General features: G+C 41.8%; 1 protein-coding gene across 1 annotated transcript in view; it reads left to right on the top strand.

The window, feature by feature from the left end:
* Nucleotides 1-23,856, top strand: part of LOC132378073 (copine-9-like) — a 643,860-nt gene that overhangs the window by 120,074 nt on the left and 499,930 nt on the right. The window lies entirely within an intron of this gene.

The following is a 23,856-nucleotide window of genomic DNA, read 5'->3' on the forward strand; positions in this document are numbered from 1 at the left end:
GACTAGAAGGGCCGAGATGGCCTGTTTCCGTGCTGTAATTGTTATGTGGTTATATGGTTATAAAGATTGCTGCACATCCAATGTGCAAAAGCAGACAAATTGTACAAATAGTAAAAAAAGTAAACAAATAACTCATAGAACCTGAACTACTGAGTCCCCAAAAATGCATCCACGGCTGCGAAGCCAGTTCAATGCACACAGGTTTAAATATTTAAGTGTTTAATAAACAACTGTATTTTATTTCTCTGGGGAAAGTCTGTATTTGCATAATGACCTTTCCTGCAGTATCTGTGTATTGGCAACAATGCATTGGCTGAAAAGTAGGCAGTGAATCTGGCTGAGTAAAAGGATCTCAGCCTTTTCTTCACTAGAGCGGGAGGCCATCACTTACCCTCCACAAGGGATGCTGGGGGTTAATTTGTTTGGATGAATAGCATGCTGCTCTATTGTGTGGTTACTTCAGTTATCGTCACCTTCCTGTCATCTTGACCTGTCTGGCCATTATCCTTTGACCTCTCTCATTAACAAGGTGTTCTCACCCATTAAACTGCTGCTCAGTAGATTTTTTGTTTCTCCCACCATTCTCTGAAAAATCTAGGGATTGTTGTGTGTGAAAATCCCGAGAGATCAGTAGTTCTCAGATATTCAAACCATCCTGTCTGGCACCAACAGTCATTCCATGGTCAAAGTCACTTAGAACATTTCTTTCTCACTCTGATGTTTGGTCTGAATAACAACTGAACTGCTACCATGTCTGCATGCTTTTATACATTGAGTTGCTGCCACATGATTGGGTAATTAGATATTTGCATTAATAAACAGGTGTACAGCTGTACCTGATAAAGTGTATTCTTTTACTAAGTTGTTTCTGGCAGAAGGAAAGTACACAAATCTCTCCACTTTATTCCTTGATGTTGCTGCTGACTACCTCCTTAGCTGCATCCTTCTTACCAATGATTGGTTTTAATCATTTAAAATACACTTTTAATCTGCCATCAGCATGAGATTATAACATGTTGCATTCTACAATTCTGTGATACTGGACAGAAATAGGCATTTAACCCATGATCAGTTAATCTAATGAGATATTTCCCTTTAATGTAACAAAGTATTTTAAATGAACCTCAGCTTACTACCTGCTCCACCATGGTACTGGATTAACTTTCCTTGGGCCATTTCTGTGGCCTTCATCAAAAAGGCTGGTAAATTAGAGTTCAAACCTGTGCAGATTTATATTGTGAGTCATGCTGGAACTCCTGTCACGAAGCACTTTGGCTGAATTAGTGTGATTGCTTGGCAATTTTTTTCAGAGTGAGGACTCATGTAACCATGGGCTGGGATTTTGAAATTCTCTGAAAGTGCTGAATTTAAAAATCTTGGCCATTGAGTCTCTGAAGAGATAAACAGATTAATATTGTCAGACTAGCAACAAGTTTGCTCCAGCCTCACTGTGAGAGCCAGAACATTGATTTCTCTAACTTCCAGTAATCTCTCCTCTTCCCCCTTCTCTCTTTTTCCATTCCCCATTCTAGCTTCACTCCCACCCCTTCTTTTCTATTCACTTGCCTCTGGTGACCCTCCTCATTCCCTCTCTCCTATGGTCCACTGTCCTCTCCTATCAGATTGCATCTTCTTCAGCCCTTTACCTTTTTCACCTAGCACCTCCCAGCTTCTTACTTTATAACCCCTCCTAAACATGCACCTACCTGGTCTCACCTACTACCTGTCAGTTGTACTCCTTCCCTCCCCGTAATTTCATATTCTAACTTCTGCCTGATTCCTTTCTTGTCCTGATGAAGGGTCTTGGCCCAAAATGTCAACTGTTTATTCTACTCCATAGATACTGCCTGACCTGCCAAGTTTCTTGAATATTTTTATGTGTTTTGCTCTGGATTTCCAGCATCTGGCACCACAGTAGTGTAGTGGTTAGTGCAACACTGTTACAGCTTGGGGCATTTCAGGGTTCATTTCCAGTGCTGGCAGTAGGAGTTTGCATGACTGTGTGTGTTTCCTCCAGGTGCTCTGGTTTCCTCCCGCAGTCTAAAGATAGACTATTGGTTATTGTAAATTGTCCTGTGATTTGGCTAGTGTTAAATAAGTGGGTTTCTGGAAGATGTGGCTCATTGGGTTGGAAAGGCATGGTCTGCCCTGTATCTCTAAATCAATAAAATAAATACATTTGCAGAATATCTTGTGTTTATGATAGGAGACACAAGTTGAGGTGGGAGCAAAGGTGTTTGCATACCCAGATTAATTTTTACAGTGCAAGGTTACAAGCCAAGAAGTAGTTGTTCAAATATGAGGGGGATTTTAGACATTAAAGGTGAAAACAGGTAGTTTGCAAAAATACTTCCATGGTATAAATAAAGATAGAGAACAGAAAACAAAGAAGTTATGATTAACCTTAGCAAAGTGGCAACAGCAGTGTTTAGCAGCAAAGTGTTTAGGAAACATTAATTACAAGTCTAGAGTTCTGAAGGTCAAGGCTAATAATTCGGAATTGTTGATTCAGGTGATTGCCCTGACATCTTCGTCAGGGCAATTGGCAAATATGAATTCAGGTAAGCAAGCTGGAATTAAAAAGCTGTTGTTGGCATTGGTGACCATATAACTGCAGGAGTTATATAAAAAATCTCCACCCTCCCCCCACCACTAATTCTGGCTTCTTCCCTGTTCCTTTCTAGTGTTAGTGAGTGGTCTCAGTCCGTAATGCCAGCTGTTTGTCTCCCTGACCTGCTGAGTTCATCCAGCATTTTGTATGTCTTCCTCTGAATTCCTTACATCTGCAGAATCCAAGTTGAAGTTTCATTGTCACTCAACCATCCGTATGTATAGTGTTAAACAAAATAGTGTTCCTCTGGAGTCACTTTGCAAAACACAGTATATATAGTCACACACAGCACATACAGTTACAATCGCATTTGCAGTCACAACATAATATTACCTCAAGTTTCTGAGCAGCATGGCCTGAAGACTGATGGTGCATGGATTGTTGTCCTGCAGTTCATTTTCTGTAAGAATTAGCATGCAGCAGTTCCTCTTCTTGCACTGGGTCAGCTGCAGACTATGGCAATCCACCTGGTTCACAAATGCAGAGTTCTCATTTTAAAGCAGAAAGGGATAGTACAGATTTCGTGGGAATATCCAAAAGGATTTAAAAAAAGACAGAGGCAAAACATTTGTAATCGCACTAAGAAGAAGTAACGAAACGCAGTTTCCCTTGGGATCAATAAAGTATGTCTGTCTGTCTTACAATGAGATACATGGCTCTCAGGGAAAAAGAAAGCAAGTGGCAAGTCCTCTGGTGGTGAACGTTATCCTGGCTGGTTGTTGTGGTCCGTGGCAAACTGACAGAAAGAAAGATGGGAATAGGTTTATTGGTTTGGACTTCCTGAGAAAATTTACTAGTAGCTCCCTATTCACCTGAAGGAATTCCTCTTTTAGCCAGCTCTGAGTTTCTGTGCATGTTGACAGCTGTTGACTGGTATTTTCGTAGAAGTGCTCATGGCACTGCACTTTGGCAGGGAGTATCCACTGAATCTATTGGAACAACACGTGCTGCACTTCCTTCTTATTGCTCCCAGTCTGGAGTCACAATAGGATTTACAAACCAAAGGCCTTTTCTCCAGTTTAACAGCTGACTACAGGCAAGCTACCAAAAGAACATAGAAGTGCATTGGATAGAGACATTGACAAAAAGAGATTCCATAACTGACTGCATTAGCAGGAGAAGTTGGAAAGCTTTATCAAAGAGATGGTTCCTTCATGCCTGGGGAAATAGTGGAGATAAACTCCCACTATCTATTAAATGCTTGGGTGACAGGTTGAAGATACTTCTCTATCAAAGGAGCTGTAATGCATTCCTTCCCTCTGCTTAGCCTGCAGGTCACCCTTGGGAAAGGTATATTTTCTGCTTAGTCCCCTGACTAAGGTCATGTGAAGCCGTGAGAGCAGTAGGTGGATGATCATATGGGCACCTGGTGTATATCACAAACCCTAGTTTATGTGAGCACTGACACCAAGCAGACAATCCATGAAGGGTATTAATAATGGCTGGGGTCACCTTTCTTGTAAAATACTGCCCAGAAGGATGTAATGGCAAGCTGCTCCTTTAGAAGAACTTGCCAGGAACAATCATGGTCAAAATATCATGATCACCCACGTCATACATGATACATGATGATGATGGCTGGTGTATATCTCAAATAGCTTCTGACAACCAAGTCCAGCTCTTGTCCTTTATTTGTGGCTTTTAGCTACTAAGCCAGGTGGAGCCATTTCTACTGACAGGAGAAGGGGTAAAGGCAGGTTACTGGCACCTTAAAACCTGTTGCTTTGGGCAGATGGGACTCATCATCTGTGGTTGGCAGCTCATTAGGAGAAAGAAGAATCTGAATTCAAACCCCACTGCTTTGTAACTATACCCACTCATAGGGAAGACTTTGGAAGTAAACTCTGAGGGGAAAAAATCCAAATGTAGTGTCCCTAAGGCAGTCCTACATTGCGTTAAACACTGACTACCAACTTCAGTGACATCATTGGTGCCAAACTGTGTTGGTCTCTGCTGTTTCTTTGGAGAAGGGGGAGCCTGGTGCATGGGCAATAGTTTGCTCTTCATATCGTACTGTCTGGCTTGTCCACGGCAGGTATGATACAACATCTATGGTTGACACTGATCAACAGAGGGCCTACTATCAATGGATTAAGATAATTCCATATCGGTACAATGCAGTGTTTGGCAACCTGTGATACAAGCTTCAGGAAGCAGTCCTCTTCATTGCACAGTTTGTTATTACCGGCTTTTTCACCAAGTGGCCATTTTATTAGGTACACATGTACACCCACACATTGATGCAAATATCTAATCAGCCAATCATGTGGCAGCAACTCAATATATAAAAGCATGCAGACATAGTCAAGAGGATAATCTAAGTGACTTTGATTGTGGAATTATTGTTGATACCAGTACCTTAGAAACTGCTAATCTTCTGGATTTTTCATGTACAACATCTTCTAGCGTTTACGGAGAATGGCGTGAAAAAAATAATCCAGTGAGCAGTAGTTCTGTGGGTGAAAATGCCTTGTTACTGAAAGAGGTCAGAGAAGGATGGCCAGATCGGTTCAAGTGGACAGGAGATGACAGTAACTCAATGACAAAGTGTTACAACAGTGGTGCATCCCGCTTGGTGCTGCAATAATATCAGCTCCGGACTCTAGAGTGAAGGTTCCCGAGTTCGAATCCAAGTCGGGTTGAGTGTCGAGCTAGAAACTCGGCCTTGTAAAAACAAGAATAGCTTGCTACGGAAACACCGTCATTACAGAGCCTCGATAACTTCACTGCCGAGTTAAGGGCTATTCTTCTTTTTCTACAACAGTGGTGTGCAGAAGAGCATCGCGCTCCAGTCTCACACTTGAACTGACAACTTGATTACATTTAAGCAGCAATTAGATATGCACATAAAATGCATTGAATGGAAGGATATGGATCAAGTGTAAGTAAATAGGTTCAGTTTAATTTGGCAATGTGGTTTGCACAGATATTAGATTTAATTTGGATTTATTTATAAACCACATGTAAATTGTAACACACAATGAAATATACCAAAGGGCCTGTTCCTTTGCTATCCTGTTATACTGAGATTATATAGAATATATGCAGTACTGTGCAAAAATCTTAGGCACATGACAAGTTTATAAATATAAAAATCATACTATAAAGAGCAGTAATACTAAAAAAGTTAATCATATCAATATTTGGTATGATCATCATTTGCCTTTAAAACTGCATCAATTCTCTTGGATACACTGTTAAGCAGTTTTATAAGAAAATTGGTTGGTAGGTTGTTCCAAACATCTTGGGGAACTTGCCAGAGTTCTGCAGGCTGGCTAGCTCACTTTCTTCTGTCTCTCCATGTAATCCCAGATATCCTTGATGAAGCTGGTTGAGGTCAGGTCTCTGTGGAGGCCATACCACCCAAAACCATATAAAACAAGCTTGTCTGCCTGAGACTTCTGCACAGTACTGTATTACAATCATGACTCATGCCTGCTCCATACATTTGAGATACCTAAGCCAGTGTTAGTTGTAGACACCTTATGATTTCTTCTCGGGCAGCATTCAAATACTTGAACTGGTCATACATGTAGCTCAAAACATGGCAAAATCAATGCACAATAACATTCTGTAAGTAGTTGAATGATTATTTTGATGGTGATGGATATAAAAGAACTGTTCATCAAATGCTGAGGAGAACTTCCTTTTCCACTTGATGGCACAGTGGGATCTTTCACACTTTACCCAACGAGACAGAGAGGGTCTTGCATAACGCATCCGAAAGACAGCACTGAAACAAGTTCACACTGAGGTGTTAGCATCACCTAAATGTTCACGATTCATATCTGTGAATATTAGTCTAATACTTGAAAATGCAGTGGATTCCGTTTAATTGGGTCACATCTGGACCAGTACATTTTGTCTCAGTTAAGCGGCTGTCCTAATTAGCTGTTTTCCAGGAAATAGTCAAAATGCTTTAAAAAAAGACAAACTACCATTTAACTGAGCAACAAATTATGTATTTAAATGAGGCACAGAACAAGTTAGAACAGTAACAATACTACTACAGTACATTTAAACTGCGTATTAGTTCCTAATAGTTATCGCCAGAGGACTTCAGCATACTCTGCACGTTACTCTTGATTGACTGTAAATGAACAAAATCAGTGCAGACACCTAGTGCAGGCAATGGACTGCCTTCATACAACATTTCCGACAATTGCATCCTTGAAATATTCAATTTCATTGTCACTTTTAAGATGATTGTTCAAATTCTTCATCGTTCCTAATTTTTTGAAGGAGTGAAATTGTTTCATTTTCATTCCTGGCCATTCCTAGCAGCTTGAAGCCTTAGTGCATGAAACCACAGTGAGCAAAACAGTTCGGAATTGTCTTACTGTTTATTTCTTGCCAACTGTCAGTGACAGAAATCTTTGCTTTTGAATACAAACACATGCAACTGATGCTATTTAAGTAAGTGTTTGCCCTAAGCATGGCCACACAAGTGCAGCGACAGACGTTAGTTAGAAACTATTCAGCAGGTCTCCTATCCCGATAAGCAGCAAAGTGTCCAAGTAAATGAAGAGAATTCCGGCTATTTTCTTGTTTGGTTTTAGCTCTTTAAGAGTTGTCCCAAATAAGTGGCTGCCCCAATTAACTGGGGGTCCAATTATGCAGACTCAACTGTATATGGAAATATTAAAGACATTTTGTCATTCCTAACATGTTACTCATAAGATGTCATCTCTACGCTGAAGGGTTCAGACACATGTTTCTGCCAGATTGCTAATAGAGAAACATGCTATGGTCAGCAATTGACTTGTGTCATTGTAAAATTTTAGACTCATCATTTCAGGGAGAAAGAAGAAGGTGCTATTTTACACTAAGGTTGTGGAAGTACAATTTTCTGAACGGAGGTAGATAAGTACACATTAACCAAGCTGGTGAATGATTAGTAGCAATAGATTTGTCAATGTCATCTGATCATCCCTTAAAACTAAAGGCTATTTGTGTCATAGTATAATTTATTAACCTGTTGGAAAGGTTGTCAAGAATATCGACAAAGAATTCAAAGATTCAAAGCCAAAGTACATTTATCATCAAAGTACGTATGCAGTATACAACCCTGAGATTCATCTTCCCACAGACAGCCATGAAAAAAAAACACTGTTCAAAGAAAACATAAATGAACGAGAAAAAGAACAAATTGCACAAGTGGCAAGAAATGAGTGGAAAACGAAATATTAAACATCAAAAGCAGAGTCCCCAAAAGAGTCTTGGAAAGTTCCGTTTAGTTAATTTAGTGCTGTGTCGTTCATTGATTACAGTCTGTAGAGCCAGTCTGTGCTGAATTACACAATTAAAATGGCTCGGAATAGCAGTAAAAGAAAGAGAAACCAGAACCCTGGAAAAATATAACATGAGTGCAGAACCAGTCCAGAAACCACACTGATCAAACCTTGCCCAAGTCCCAAGACTCCTGCTCCATCTTCCAGCAGCGAGTGAGAAGGAGACCGGTCAAACACTGGCAGGCAGTGCTGAACACCCACTCACCTTCTGCTTGCATCCTCAGTGATTTAAATCTTGCTCAGTGCTTTAACTGGCGGGATTGATGAGTAATGGTTTCACGCTCCACCATTAGGCCTCATGCTCTGTTATCAACCTCGCTCTCAAACATACCAAAGACAGCAAAAGCGACAGATCATGCAGTCAGCCCAAAAACACATTATCAGAATATACATTACAGGCTCTAATGACACACAGATTAGTCGAAGTATAATTAAAAGAAGAAGGAGAAAAAGAAGTGTTTGCAGGATGTCACTGTTGATCAAGTTGGTTGCTCGTGGCATCTTGAGAAAAATACTCAGATGTGTTTGAAAGGAAGGATATAAATTTAGGCTTTATAAGGTATTAGTCCAACTGGACTTGCAGTATTGTCAGCAATTTTGGGCCCCTTATCTAAGAATGGATGTGTTGGCATTGGAGAGGAGCCAAAGGAAGTTCATGAGAATGATCCCAGGAATGAAGGGGTTAATGTATGAGGAGCATTTGATGGCTCTGAGCCTGTACTCACTGGAGGTTAGAAGATTGAGGAGGGGATCTCATCAGACCCTATCAAATATTGAAATGGACCAGTTGGAGTGGACATGGAGAGGATGCCTCCTACATTAAGTTAGTCTAGACTAGAGAGCACAACCTCAAAATAGAGGGATGTCCATTTAGAACAGAGATGAAGAAGAAATTCTTTATCCAGAAGGTGGTGAATCTGTTGAATTCATCGCTACAGACGACTGTGGAGGCCAAGTCATTGGGAATATTTTAAGTGGAGGATGATCGGGTCTTCATTAGTAAGGACATCAAAGGTTATGTGGAGAAAGCAGGAGAATGGAGTTTAGAGGGCTAATAAATCAGCCGTGTTTGAATTGCAGAGAAAACTCGATGGAAAGAATAGCCTAATTTTCCACCAGTGTGTTGTGTCTTTTAGTTCTCATGTGATTGTAGTAAATGGAAGAGTAAGTTTGGGGAGGAGGCACATAGAGCCTACTCCAGCTCCTGACATCTTATATTCTTCAAAGTCTTTAATCATATCATCTCTGCCATTATTTTAAGTCTCTTGGATGGCATACTGCACTTGTGACTTTGCATCAGCCTTTTAAAATTTTTCTGGAATTCAAATCTAAGAGAAAATAATTTGTTCATGCAAAGGAACAGTTTATTAGAGAATTAAAATAAATGCCAATAGTTATATTTCTCTTCCCATTGGCATCTGAAGCAGCCTTAAAAGTATTGCAGCTTTTGATTCATGTATTAATCACTCACACATTGAAGCATCAAGTGAAATGTGTTGATTGCGTTAACAACCAACAGAACCTGAGGATGTGCTGGGGACAGCCCACAAGTTTCACCAATATAGAGTGCTCACAATATCCAGCAGAAGAACACAAGTCACAGCAGCAACAGCAAAAGATACCACATACACATACGTGCATGCACGAGCACATGCACACAGGCCTCTCCAAGCTCCTGTCTTTGGCCCTGACACAGGCCTGTAACCACCAGTTCCTGACAGGAATTCACAGACATCAGGCCTCTGACTTTAAGACCCATCACCTTTCACCTTTGTGCTTCGATCTAGAATCACCAATTTCGGGCTAGTAATTAGAAAGCAGCATTGTTGGCTTTCCATATGCTCATTTATGAAGTCAGGGAGGAGGCTGTCCTCTTACCTTTTCTCTTTGAAATGGAACAGGCAAACTATGAATGGTATGGGGTAGAAAAGAAAATTAAATCCTTTCAGAAATTTAATTTTTTTGCAATTTCTGGCCCAAGGAAAGTGCAGAACATGTCACCTTTGCAATAGTACAGGATAGACAAGAACTGTAGTAGGGCTCTTCAAGGGCTGAGAAGTGGCAGATGGAGTTCAACCCGGAGAAGTGTGAGGTGGTACACTTTGGAAGGACAAACTCCAAGGCAGAGTACAAAGTAAATGGCAGGATACTTGGGAGTGTGGAGGAGCAGAGGGATCTGGGGGTACATATCCACAGATCCCTGAAAGTTGCCTCACAGGTAGATAGGGTAGTTAAGAAAGCTTATGGGGTGTTAGCTTTCATAAGTCGAGGGATAGAGTTTAAGAGATGCGATGTAATGATGCAGCTCTATAAAACTCTGGTTAGGCCACACTTGGAGTACTGTGTCCAGTTCTGGTCACCTCACTGTAGGAAGGATGTGGAAGCATTGGAAAGGGTACAGAGGAGATTTACCAGGATGCTGCCTGGTTTAAAGAGTATGCATTATGATCAGAGATTAAGGGAGCTAGGGCTTTACTCTTTGGAGAGAAGGAGGATGAGAGGAGACATGATAGAGGTGTACAAGATAATATGAGGAATAGATAGGGTGGACAGCCAGTGCCTCTTCCCCAGGGCACCACTGCTCAATACAAGAGGGCATGGCTTTAAGGTAAGGGGAGGGAAGTTCAAGGGGGATATTAGAGGAAGGTTTTTTACTCAGATAGTGGTTGGTGCGTGGAATGTACTGCCTGAGTCAGTGGTGGAGGCAGATACACTAGTGAAATTTAAGAGACTACTAGACAGGTATATGGAGGAATTTAAGGTGGGGGGTTATATGGGAGGCAGGGTTTAAGGGTCGGCACAACATTGTGGGTCAAATGGCCTGTACTGTGCTGTATTGTTCTTTGTTCTTTGAATGTGTGAGTTAACAGAATCCAGAAAGAATTATTTCGCTTCCACACTGAAAGAAGCATTATAATGATGATGCTTCTTATAGCAGTTACATAGCAATCTACAGCATATTAGAGGCCCTTTGGCCCACAATGTTGTGCTGACCATGTTACCTACTCTAGGAACTGCCTAGAATTTCCCTACTGCATAGCCCTCTATTTTTCTAAGCTCCAATTACCTGACTAAGGGTCTCTTAGAAGACCCTATTGTATCGGCCTCCACCAATGTCGCCAGCAGTGCATTCCACACACCCACCACTCTGTATGAATAACTGACATCCCCCTCGTATCTACTTCCAAGCACCTTTAAACTATGACCCCTCATGTTAGCCATCTCAGCCCTGCTATCAAGACTCTGGATATCCACATGATGAATGCCTTTCATCACCTCCCTATCTGCTCCGTGATGTTTCTGTTAAAAAACACCCCATAAAGTTATTACCCCCTTCTGACTTTCACCCACACTGACTCAGTAGACAATCCCTCCATGATTTCCTCCCTGATTAGCAATGCCACTCCCCCACCTCTTTCACCTCCCTCCCTGTCCTTTTTGAAACTTCTAAAGCCTGGGACACTCAGCAGTTATTCCTGCCCCTGAGTCATCCAAGTCTCTGTAATGGCCACAATGTCATAGTTCTATGGATTGATCCACGATCTAAATTCATCCGCCTTGTTTATGATACTCCTTGCATTAAAATAGACACATCTCAAACCATCAGGCTGAATGCTTCTTTGCTCCATCATCTGCCTATCCTTCCTCACAAACTCCCTACGAGCTGTCACTACTTGTGCACCAACTGCCTCACCCTCTGTCTCTTCACTTCAGTTCCCAGCCCCTGCAAATCTAATTTAAATCCTCCCCAATAGCATTAGCAAACCTCCCTTGGTAACTTGGTGATTTTGTAAAGTTGGTAATGTTTTTGTAACGGTGTGTGGGCTGTGTGGACTGCAGCCTTGTATGCTACATAATTCAGAGCATGATGGCACTTGAAAGTAGATAAAGCATAAAGCAAAAACCAAATTATTGATGCCATTGAATAAAAACACAAAATGCTGGCAGAATTCAGCAGGCCAGACAGCATCTATGGAAGGAGGTAGAGACGATGTTTCGAAGGGGGTAATTGATATTCAGTTACGATTTACAACAAATTCAGTTATTTTGACTAACTGGGTAGCTAGGCTTACTTCTTTCACCACTGACTATAATAGTATTTTAGTTTTATAGGGACTCCTTAAAGTAATCAAAGTTTAAAGTAAATGTATTATCAAAGTACATATATGCCACCATATACTACCATGGGATTCATTTTCTTGTGAGCATTCACAGTAAATATAAAGAAACACGATAGAACTGCTGAAAAATTTCACATGACAGAGACAAACAAACATGCAAAAGGCAACAAATGTGCAAATATTAAAAAAAGAAAATAATAAATCAGCAACAAATGTTGAGAACCTGAGTTGTAGAGTCCATTTGTTGTGGATTCAGTTCAGTGTTGGGGTAACTGATCTTATCTCCTCTGGTTCGAGAGCCTGATGGTTGAGCAGTAATAACTCTTCCAGAGCTCAACGGTGTGAGTCCTAAGACTCCTGTACGTTCTTCCTGGTGGCTGCAGTGAACAAGAGCCTGGCCTGGATGGTGCAGCTCCTTGATAATGGATGGTGCTTCCTTATGACAGCGTTCCTTCTACATGTGCTCAATAAATGCTTTACCTGTGCTGGAATGTGCTGTATCCACTACTTTTGGTAGGCTTTTTCTGTTCAGGGACTTTGGCGTTCCCATACTAGGCCATGATGCAACCATTCAGTACACTTTCCACCTTGCATCCATAGAAGTTTGTTATAGTTTTAGGTGACATGCCAAATCTGCTAGGAAAGTAGAGGGGCTGTTGTCTCTTCTTTGTAACGGCAGTTACATGCTGGAGCCAGGGCAGATCCTCTGAAATGGTAACACCAAGGAATTTAAAGTTGCTGTCCTTCTTCACCTGCTGACGACTGGCTGATGGACCTCTGGTTTCCTCCTCCTGAAGTTAATGATCAGCTCTTTGATTTTTCTGACATTGACTGAGAGGACGTGGTTGTGACACCATTCAGCCAGATTTTCAATCTCCCTCCGATAGGCTGATTTATCACCATCTTAGAGCTGGGCCACAACAGTAGTGTCACCAACAAACTTAAATATGGCAGTAAGGCTGTACTTAGCTTCAGAGTCATTAGTTTAGAGTGAGTAGAGCAGGGGGCTAAGCACACAGCCTTGTGGTGCACCTGTGCTGCTGGAGATTGTGGTGGAGGTTTTGTTGCCAGTCTGCAGGTGAGGAAATTGAGGATTTAATTGTATGAAGATACATTGAGGCTTAGGACTTAGAGCTTGTTGATTAGTTTTGAGGGGATGTTAGTGTTGAATGCAGAGCTGTTGTCAATGAAGAGCATCCTGATGTATGCATCTTCACTGTCCAGATACTCCAGAGTTGAGTAAAGAGCCAGTGAAATGGCATCAGCTGTTGGCCTGTTGTAACAGTAAGCAAATTAGAGCGGATCCAAGTCACTCCTCAGGCAGGAGTTGATTTGTTTCATCACCAACCTCCCAAAGCACTTCATCACATTGGATATAAGTGCAACTGGTCGACAGTCATTGAGACAGTTTACCACATTCTTCTTGGGCACCAGTATAACTGAAGCCTACTCGAAGCAGGTGGGTACCTCAGATTGCTGAAGTGAGAGGTTAAACGTATCAGAGAGCACTCTGGGGGAAGATCTTTGCAAATCATTATAAAATGCTAACTCTGTTATCAATATGCATCTTCATGAAATCTATAGATGGTATAACTATAAAGAAAACATAGGAAAATGTTGTTCGGATTCTTATGTGACTAAGCCTGCTACTAACAGCTTTGTCAGTGTCAACTGACAATCCCTTTAAATGAAAGACTGTCTGTACCATGTGTCTCTACTTTTTGAGGAGTCTGAAGAGAGCTGCAATTTGCACATCCACTCTGATGTTATTCTTTGGGAATCTGGAGACTGCACTGCAGCAGACAGGAAGGTTCTACAATGGGTAGAGAAAACTGCCCAATGCATCACTAGCACCAGTCCACCTGGCCACAAGAATATATAGAGAGAAAAGGGCGAGAAAAGGGGCAATAACATCAGTAAGGATTCCACATACTCTGCTCATGTAACGCATGTCCCAGTCCGATCAGGGAGGAGGCAACGTAACATTCACATAAGGACCACCAGACTCAAAAACACCAGACAGCAAGCAGCAAGACTGAACAACACTGCCACCCACTAACTCCACCACTACTTTATCACTTTACGAACATACAATCAATCTATGTATAAATTTATATTTATTTTGTGCTTTTTAGTATTATTACTGTGTTCTTTATCTTTTGTGATTTTTCAATGCTGCATCAGATCTGAAGTAACAATTATTTCATTTTCCTTACACGTTTGTACTGGAAGTTAAATTAACCATTCTAAAATCTTAAACAGTCTTGAATTACTCAACTTGTTAGGGAAGAGGCTGCAGCCATTTGGGAGCTTGTACTGGAACTGACAGAAGGCAACGCACTCAGCTACCTGATCCAGAGTTCCTGAAAATAAGCTTTCCCACCTGGGCAACAATGCAAAAAAACAAGCTTAATGTGCCAATTACCCTGTTAAATAACAGGGATTTCCCAAAGTATTGAAGAGAAAGATTGAAAAAAAATGTGAATTTTACGTATATAAAACGATAATCCTAAACATTTCACCATCATTACTTACAGAGAGATGAGGGTGTTAAAGTGAATCATTGAAGTCAATGGAACAGAATGTAATGAGGGGAACTGAAGGAGCAGTCATAAATCCAAGACCAGATTAATCTTTCTTTTTATTTCCAATACAGCCTGGAACAGGACCTTCGAGCTGCTCCTCCCCAGCAATCCTCCACCATTTCATCACGGCTGATCCAATTTTCCTCTTAGTCCCAATCCTGCCTTTTCCCCGTATTCCTTCATGCCCTGACCATCCAAGAATAAATGAACCTCTTCTTTAAATATACATAAAGACTTGGCCTCCACAGTTGCCTGTGGAAAAGATCTCCACAGATTCACCTCCCTCAGACAAAGAAATCCCTCCTGATCTCCATTCTAAAAGGATACCCCCCTATTCTGAGGCCGTGTCCTCTGGCCTTAGGCACTCCCACCATAGGAAACATCCTTTCCACATCCACTCTATCAAGGCTTTACACCTTTTGATGTTTCAATTAGGTTACCCTCCATTCTTCTGAATTTCACTGAATGCAGGCCCAGAGCCATCAGTTGCTCTTCAGATGACAAACCATTCAATCCTGGAACCATTTTTGTGAAATTCCTTTGATCCCTCTCCAGTTTCAGCACATCCTTTCTAAGGTAAGGGGCCCACAACTGCTCACAATACTCCAAGTGAGGACTCACCAGTGCCTTATAAAGTCTCAACATTATATCCTTGCTTTTACTTTCTAGCCCTCTTGAAATGAATGCTAACATTGCATTTGCTTTTTGTATTTTCTCTCCATTTAGAAAATAAACATCCCATTCATTTCCCAACACTGTACTCCATCTTCCATTTCTTTGCTCATTTTCTGAATGTGTCTAAGCCCTTCTGTAGCCCCTCTACTTCCTTAACACTACCTGCCCACCGCCTATCTTCATATCGTCTGCACACTTCACAACAAAGTCATCATCCAAATCATTGACATATAACGTAAAAAGAATCAGTCCCAACACTGACCACTAGTTATGGCAGTTAACGAGAAAAGACACCCTTTATTCCCACTCTTTGTCTTCTGCCGATCAGCCACTGCTTTAGCCATGCTAGAATCTTTCCTGTAATACCATGGGCTCAAAGCAGACTCGTGTGTGGCCGCTTGTCAAAGGCCTTCTAAAAATCCAAGGTTGGTATATGTGTGGTCGTCCACATTGGAAGGAAGAATGAAAGATCAGGTTATTACTTAAATGGTAGAAAATACATCATGCTGCTGTGCAGAGTGACTTGGGAGTGCTTGTGCATGAATTGCAGGTTTTTGTAGGTACAGTGGGCTATCAAGAAGGCAAATGGAATATCGGCCTTCATTGCTAGAGGGATTGAATTTTACAGCAGGGAGGTTATGCTGCAATTGTACAGGGTACTGGTGAGGCCGCACCTGGAGTACTGTGTGCAGTTCTCGTCTCCTTACTTGAGGAAGGATATACTGGCTTTGGAGGCGGTGCAGTGGAAATTCACCAGGTTAATTGGGGAGGGGGGCGGGTTGGGGGTTAGACTGTGAGGAGAGATTGAGTTACCTGGGACTCTACTCACTGGAATTCAGAAGAATGAGAGGAGATCTTATAGAAACATATAAAATTATGGAAGGGTTACATAACATGGAGGCAGGAAAGTTGTTTCTGTAGGTAGATTAGAACTGGGGGACATATCCTGAAGATTCAGGGGAGTAGATTTAGGACAGAGATGAGGAAGAACTGCTTTTCCCAGAGAGTGATGAATCCGTGGAATTCTCTGCCCAATGAAGCAGTGGAGACTATCTCAGTAAATATACTTAAGGCAAGGTTTGATAGATTTTTGGATAGTAGGAGAATTAAAGGTTATGGGGAGAGGCAGGTAGGTGAAGATGAGTTTACAGACAGATCAACCATGATCTCATTGAACGGCGGGTCTGGCTCAATGGGCCAGATTGCCTACTCCTGCTCCTATTTCTTATGTTCTTATGTTCTTATCCAAGTAAACAACATCAGCTGATTCTCCTTTGTCTATCCTGCTTGTTACTTATTCAAAGAATTCCAAGAGATTTGTCAGGTAAGATTTTCCGTTGCAGAAACCATGCTGACTACAGCCTATTTTATCATGTGCCTCCAAGTACCCTGATAGCTCATCCTTGATAATCCAACATCTTCCCAGCAACTGTGGTCAGACTAACCGGCCTGTAATTTCCTTTCTTCTGCCTTTCTTCCTGCTTGAAGAGTGAAATGTGCACTTTATGCAGCCCTGAGTAATTCTGTAGTCTAGTGTAGTTTTTTTCTGTGTTGTTTTTTACGTAGTTCAGTCTAGTTTTTGTACTGTGTCATGTAACACCATGGTCCTGAAAAAATGTTGTCTCATTTTTACTATGCACTGTAACAGCATATGACAATAAAAGTGACTTGACTTGAAATGAAACTTGCAGTTTTCCAGACTTATGGAACCATCCAGAATCTACTTATTCTTGAAAGATCCTTACTAATGCCTCCGTGATCTCAAGCCACACCTTTCATAACCCTGATGTGTGCACCATCTGGTCCAGGTGACTTATATACTTTCAGCCATTTCAGTTTCCTAAAAATCTTCTCTCTAGTTCTGATAACTTCACACACTTCATGCCCTTTGACACCTGGAACCTCTACCATACTGCTAGTGTCTTCCACAGTGAAGATTGGATGCAAAATACTTATTCAATTCACCCACTATTTCATTGACCCCCATTACTACCTCTCCAGCATTCTTTTCCAGCAGTCCAATATCCACTCTCACTTTTCTTTTACACTTTATGTATCTGAAGAATCTTTTGGTATTCTCTTTAGTTATTAGTGAGCTTACTTTCCTATTTCATCTTTGCCATCTTAATGACCTTTTTAGTTGCCTTCTGTTGGTATTTAAAAGCTTCCCAATCCTCTAACTTCCCACTAATGTTTAGTCTATTATATGCCCTCTCTTTGGCTTTTATGTTGGCTCTGACTTCACTTGATAGCCACGGTTGTGCTATCTTTCCTTTAAGATACTTCATCCTCTTTGGGATGTATATATCCTGTGCCTTCCGAATTGCTTCCTGAAATTCCAGCCATTGCTGCTCTGCTGTCATCCCTGCCAGTGTTCTTTTCCAATCAATTCTGGCCAACTCCTCTCTCATTCCACTGTAATTCTCTTTACTCCACTGCCATACTCATACCTCTGACTTCAGCTTCGCCTTCTCAGATTTCAGGATGAATTTGATCATATCATGGTCACTTTCCCCTCAGGGTGTTTTTTTCACCTTAAACTCTCTAATCTATTCTGGTTCATTCACAACACCCGCTCCAGAATAGCTGGTCCCCTAGAAGACTCAACCACGAGCTGCTCTAAAATGCCATCTCATAGGGACACTAGAAATCCCCCCTCCTGGAATCCAGCACCAACCTGACTTTCCCAGTCTACCTGCATACTAAAATCCCCCATAACTATTGCAACATTGCCCTTTTGGCATGCATTTTCTATCTCCTGTTGTGCTTTGTAGATCACATCCTAACAACTGTTTGGGGGTTTGTATACAACTCCCAACAGGGCCTTTTTACCCTTGCAGTTCCTTAGCTCAGCAGGACTTCCTGCTGAAGCATCTCAGCCTGAAATGTTGACTGTACTCTTTTCCATTGAAGCTGCCTGGCCTGCTGAGTTCCTCCAGCATTTTGTGTGCTTTGCCTCTGTTTGTAAACCATCTACCTCATCTTCAGCACTATTAAGCACCTTTCCTTTGATACTTCTTACTTTGAAATATACGCAGCCCAGAACATTAGTTGCACTGTGCTCAACCTTTTGATTCCTGACTTTGCCTGAGATCTTACCAACATCTGACTCCGCAACCTCTCCACTAACCTTTCTGGCAGTCTGATTCCCATTTCCCTGCAACTCTAGTTTAAGACCCACCATGCAGCATTAACAAACTATTCCTGCTAGGATACTACTCCCCCTCCAGTTCAGGTACAAATCAGCCCTTCTGTACAGGTCCCACCTTCCCTAGAAGAAAGCCTAATAATCCAAAAATCTTGTGCCCTCCCTCCTACACCAACTCCTTAGCCACATATTAAACTGTATGATCTTCCTCGTTCTGGTCTCACTAGAACATGGCACAGGTAGTAATGCTGAGATCACAGCTCTGGAAGTTCAACCCTTTAATGTAGCACCTAACATCCTGAACTCCTTATGAAGAACCTCATGTCTCGTTCTACCCATGTTATCGGTACCTACATGGACCACGACTTCTGACTGTTCATCTTCCCTCTTAATAATACCCCAGATTTGAACTGAGATATCTTAGACCTTGGTGTCTGGGAGGAAACATGCCATACTACTGTCCATTCCCCTAACTAATGAATCCCTTATCAACACAACATGCCTCTTTCTCCCTCCCCCTTCCCTTCTGAGTCAAAGAGGCAGGCTCAGTGCCAGAGACCCGACTGCTGTGACTTTCCTCTGTTAGGTCTACCTCTCTGACAGTTTTTGAGGGCGATAGCCATAGGAGTTCTCTGCACTGGTGCTTTAAATCGTTTCCCCTCCCTGACTGTCACCTAGGACACCCTGTGTCCTGCACTTTGGGTGTAAGTACCCCTCTATATTTATTACCCCCGAGCCTCCCAAATTATTCAGAGTTCATCCAGTTCCAACTCCAACTCCTTAATGCAGATTGTTACAAACCGCAGCTGGATGCACTTCTCGCAAGTGTAGTCGTCAGGGACACTGGAGGTCTCCCTGCTTTCACAGATCCTGCAAGAGAAGCAGTCATTTATCCTACCGCCCTAGATAAGCTTTTATGAAGAAGGGAGGGAAAGAGAAATAACTGAGCTTTCCTTCTCTTTGCCCTCTTTGACTGAAGCCTCAAGATTTCCATTCTGACTGTTCATCCAGTGATGACCACTGCACTTGTCCCTGTCTTCTTTCAATTTACTATTGCTAATCAATCTAAAATGCCCATTGGTCACTGGTCAAGGGTCTTTATCACTGTAGCGACCCACTGCTGTGTCTTGTACTTGAGCAGTAAAACTGGTTGAAGTCTCTTCCTCTCAAAACTTCTGATACCTGGATTGGCTGAACGTCAAAGCCCTACATCTTGGAATGTAGGAAGCCCACGCGGTCATGGGGAGAACATACAAACTTCTTATAGACTGGGACAGGAATTGCAGCAGTGTTGTCGGTGTTGGGCTGATTGCCGCACTGCTGTGCCACCCACTCATGTTGCCATGATGCTGAGTTGTACTCTGCCTCTGAACTTCATGAATATTTGAAATTGATGGAATGAGTTTCAGAAGGATAGGACAATGCACTGGAGTTAGTTTATGGCTACTAATTGAGGATGAACTTCTAGACAATGAACTATTGAAGTAGACTGTTACATAGCAGCCACTTTGTTTTGAAAAGAAACATCAACAGGAGTGCTGGATAACACAGATTACATTATACTTGTCCAGTTCCTAATTACAGACAGATACTGTGAAATTGAATAACAGTTGCAAAGTCCGATAGAAGTCTGCCTGAAGTTATTGATAATAGGAACAACAGTAAGCCATTGAGTGTCTTGAGCATGTCCATCATTCAGTGAGTGAGGTCTAGGTTAACCTTCCTGCTTTGCATCCAAATCCTTTGATATCTTTGTTTAGCAATCTTATTGAAGAATTTTATCAATTCCGATTGTGTGATTTTCTTTTTCACAAAGAAGGTGACATTACATTAATCTTAAATATGAGAAATTCTGCAGATGCTGGAAATCCAAACCAACGCATGTAAAACGTCGCAGGGACTCAGCAAGTCAGTCAGCATCCATGGGAGTGAATATACAGTCGATGTTTCAGTCCAAGAGCATTCTTTAGGACTGGAAAGGAAGGAAAAATATGCTAGAATAAAAAGGTGGTGGAGGGGAAGAATGATAGCTAGAAAGTGATAGGTGAAACCAAAAGGGTGGGAAAGGTAAAGGGCCAGAGAGCACAGAATCTAATCCAATAGGAGAAAGGGAAGGAGGAGAGGATCCAGGGAGGTGAAAGGCAGGTGAGAAGAGGTAAGAGGTCAGACTGCAGAGTAGAAGAAGAGGGGAGGGGGAGGAGAAGGAGATTTTTTTACTGGAAGGAGAAATCGATATTCATGCCATCAGGTTGGAGGCTACCCAGATGGAATATAAGGTGTTACTTCTCCACCTTGAAAGTGGCCTCATCTTGGCACAAGAGGACTCCATGGACTGACATATTGGAATGGGAAAGGGAATTAAAATGTTTGGCCATTGGAAAATTCCACTTTTGTTGGATGTAGCAGAGGTGCTTGAGGAAGCAGTCCCCCAGTTTACAATAGGTCTCACCAATGTAGAGGAGGCTGCATCAGGAACACTGGACACAATAGTCGACCCCAGCAGATTCACAGGTAAAGTGTTGCCTCACCTGGAAGGATTGTGAGGGAGGAGGTGAATGGGCAGGTGTACCTTTTGGCTGCTTCAGGGATAAATGCCAGGAGGGAAAATAGCGGGGAGGGACAAGTGAACAAGGGAATCATGGAGCATGCGATCCCTTCAGAAAGTGGAGAGAGGGGAGGCAGTAAAGTTACGTTTGGTGGTAGGATTGCTGGATGTTGTGGAAATGATGTGTGGATATGGAGGCTTATGGTGTGGTAGGCAAGGACAAGAGGAAGTGTTAAGGCAGCAGGAAGATGGTGCAAGCACGATGTTCGGGAAATGGAAGAGATGCAAGTGAGGGCAGCATCATTGGTGGCAGAAGGGAAACCCCGTTCTTTGAAGACAGAAGGCATATCTGATGTCCTGGAAGGGGAACTTTCATCCTGGGAACAGATGCTGCAAAGACAAAGGGACTAAGGAAAAGGAATAGCATTTTGACAGTAGTTAAGGTGGGAAGAGATATAGTGAAGATAACCATGGGAAATGGTAGGTTTATAAAAGATGACAAAAAGATCAAGAAAGGGGAGGGAGGTGTCAGAAGTGGACCAAGTGAATTTAAGGGCAGGGTAGAAGTTGGAGGCGACGCTGATGGAATTGTGCTTAGCATGCAGCAGCACCAATGCAGTTGTTTATGTAGTGGATGAAGGTTGGGGAGCATTACTGGGGAAGGCTTGGAGCATAGACTCTTCTATGTAGCAAGCATAGCTGCAGCCCACACAGATGCCCATGCTGACCCCTCAAGTCTGATGAAAGTGGGAGGAGCTGAAGGAAAATTTCTTGAGGGTGACGACCCTCATTAATTTTACTACATTCTTTGATAATATATACTGCGAGTTTATCATTGTAATCACTAACTGAAGAAAGCATCCAGTTATCTCTGCCTCTATTTAATCAAATACCCTAATGTATGCCTTGTATTTACACAGGATTTCAGAGTAGTTTGTTTTAATGATACCGTTTAGACATGCTGCTAAGTATTGCTGATTGTGTCATTGGCCAGAAGCATACTGTTGAATGAATAGAAGGCCTGTCACTACTCTGCCAATACAGATTAAGATGGCAGGAGCAATGACACATCCTCTCCCTTACCCACATAAATGAGATCCTCTTTAAAAATATATACAAACTTCAAAATATAAATAAAGTGGATTGGGACACATCAGGACCAATGCACTTCAGCTCAATAAAGTGGCATCCCTACATAGCAAAAGTTTCATGGGAGTAGTTAAAAAGGTATAAAAGGACACAGAATGAGTAACAAATTATGTATTTAAATGAAATACAGAACAAAGTAAAACACTGAAAATATTACTACAGTAATATAAATCTGTTTATTAGTTCCTAACATTCATCAATTAAAGAATTAATTCACATCATGTTCTTCTGACTGTAAATGAATAAGAAGAGCACAGACCCCTGGTGCAGATAGTGGGCTGCCTTCATACAATGCTTAGGTGATTGCTTCCTCCGAAACTTCATTTTCATTGTAACATTCAAGACAATTGTTGATACCTTTAAATTCTTCGTAGTCCCTAACTTGTTGAAATAGTGAAATTGTTTCATTTTCACTCCTGGCCATTTCTGGCATCTCCAAGGCTGAATACACAGCGAACAAAACAGTTCTGAATTGTCTAACTGTTTATTTGTTGACAACTATCAGTGAGAAAAATCACTGCTTTTTGAACACAAACACACACAACTGATGCTATTTAAAACTTTGCTCTAACAACCACACGAGTGCACACAACTTATGCTAGTTAGAAACTGTTCAGCAGAGTCTCATGCCCCAATTCAGCAACAAAATGTCCCAAATAAATGAAGGGAATCCCAGCTATTTCTTTTCTTGATTAGTTTTTGCTCTTTAAGAGTTGCTCTGAATAAGCAGCTGCCCTGATTAACTGATGACCCAATTGACAGGAATCCACTGTATTGACTGGAGAAGTGGAGATATTCTGCATACAAGGCTAGGAGTTCTGGAAAATGAGACTTAGGCATTTGTACAGGCATTAAGAGTGGCACAGCAGTGCTGTGGTTAGCATAACACTATTACAGTACCAATGACCCAGGTTCAATGCCCGTTGCTATCTGTAAAGAATCTGTACGTTCTGCCTGTGACTGCTTGGGTTTTCTCCCACATTCGAAAGATGTACAGATCAACAGACCAGTAGGTTATTCTTGATTAGTTATTGATCAACAGACCAGTAGGTTATTATTGATCAACAGATCAGTAGGTTGTTATTGATTAGTTATTGGTCAACAGACCAGTAGGTTATTATTGACTATTTATTTAGTGATACAGCATGAAATTGGCCCTTCCGGCCCTTTCAGCCACACCACCTGGCAACTCGCGATTTAACCCTGGCCTAATCACAGGACAATTTCCAATGACCAATTAGCCTTCTAACCTGGTGTTGTGCCCAATAAGTTAATTAGTCACGTAGGTGTAATTGGGCATGATGGGCTCGTTGGGCTGTAAGAGCTTGTTACTGAGCTGTATCTCTGAGTAGAATGTTGAGGATCCCTGGGAGCTGCATTCTGACAGCATTTACCAAGTGAACACATGGAGCAGGGACAGGCACAGCCTACAACAGGGGAGCAGCAGAAAACCACTGCAACCTACTCATACATTACTTGAAGGCTCTGAAATGAGGTGACAGAGTGAAAACATTAGTTGTGCAGCGGTGTGAGAAAATCAAAACTGGGACATTAAGCAGCCTAAAAGCATCCAGTCGGAGATATAAGTATGAAAAATGGGGCTGTTCCAATTTAACTGGGACAGCTGGTCAGTTTATAGTAGTCTCAGACAGTTCATGCATTAAGTATTTGGCTTTAGAGCATACCTCAGCAGAGGTCTGCATGAATGAAGAATACTAGATGCTTCCCTGA

Source organism: Hypanus sabinus, chromosome 19, assembly GCF_030144855.1.
Source record: "Hypanus sabinus isolate sHypSab1 chromosome 19, sHypSab1.hap1, whole genome shotgun sequence".
NCBI classification, from domain to species: Eukaryota; Metazoa; Chordata; class Chondrichthyes; order Myliobatiformes; family Dasyatidae; genus Hypanus; species Hypanus sabinus.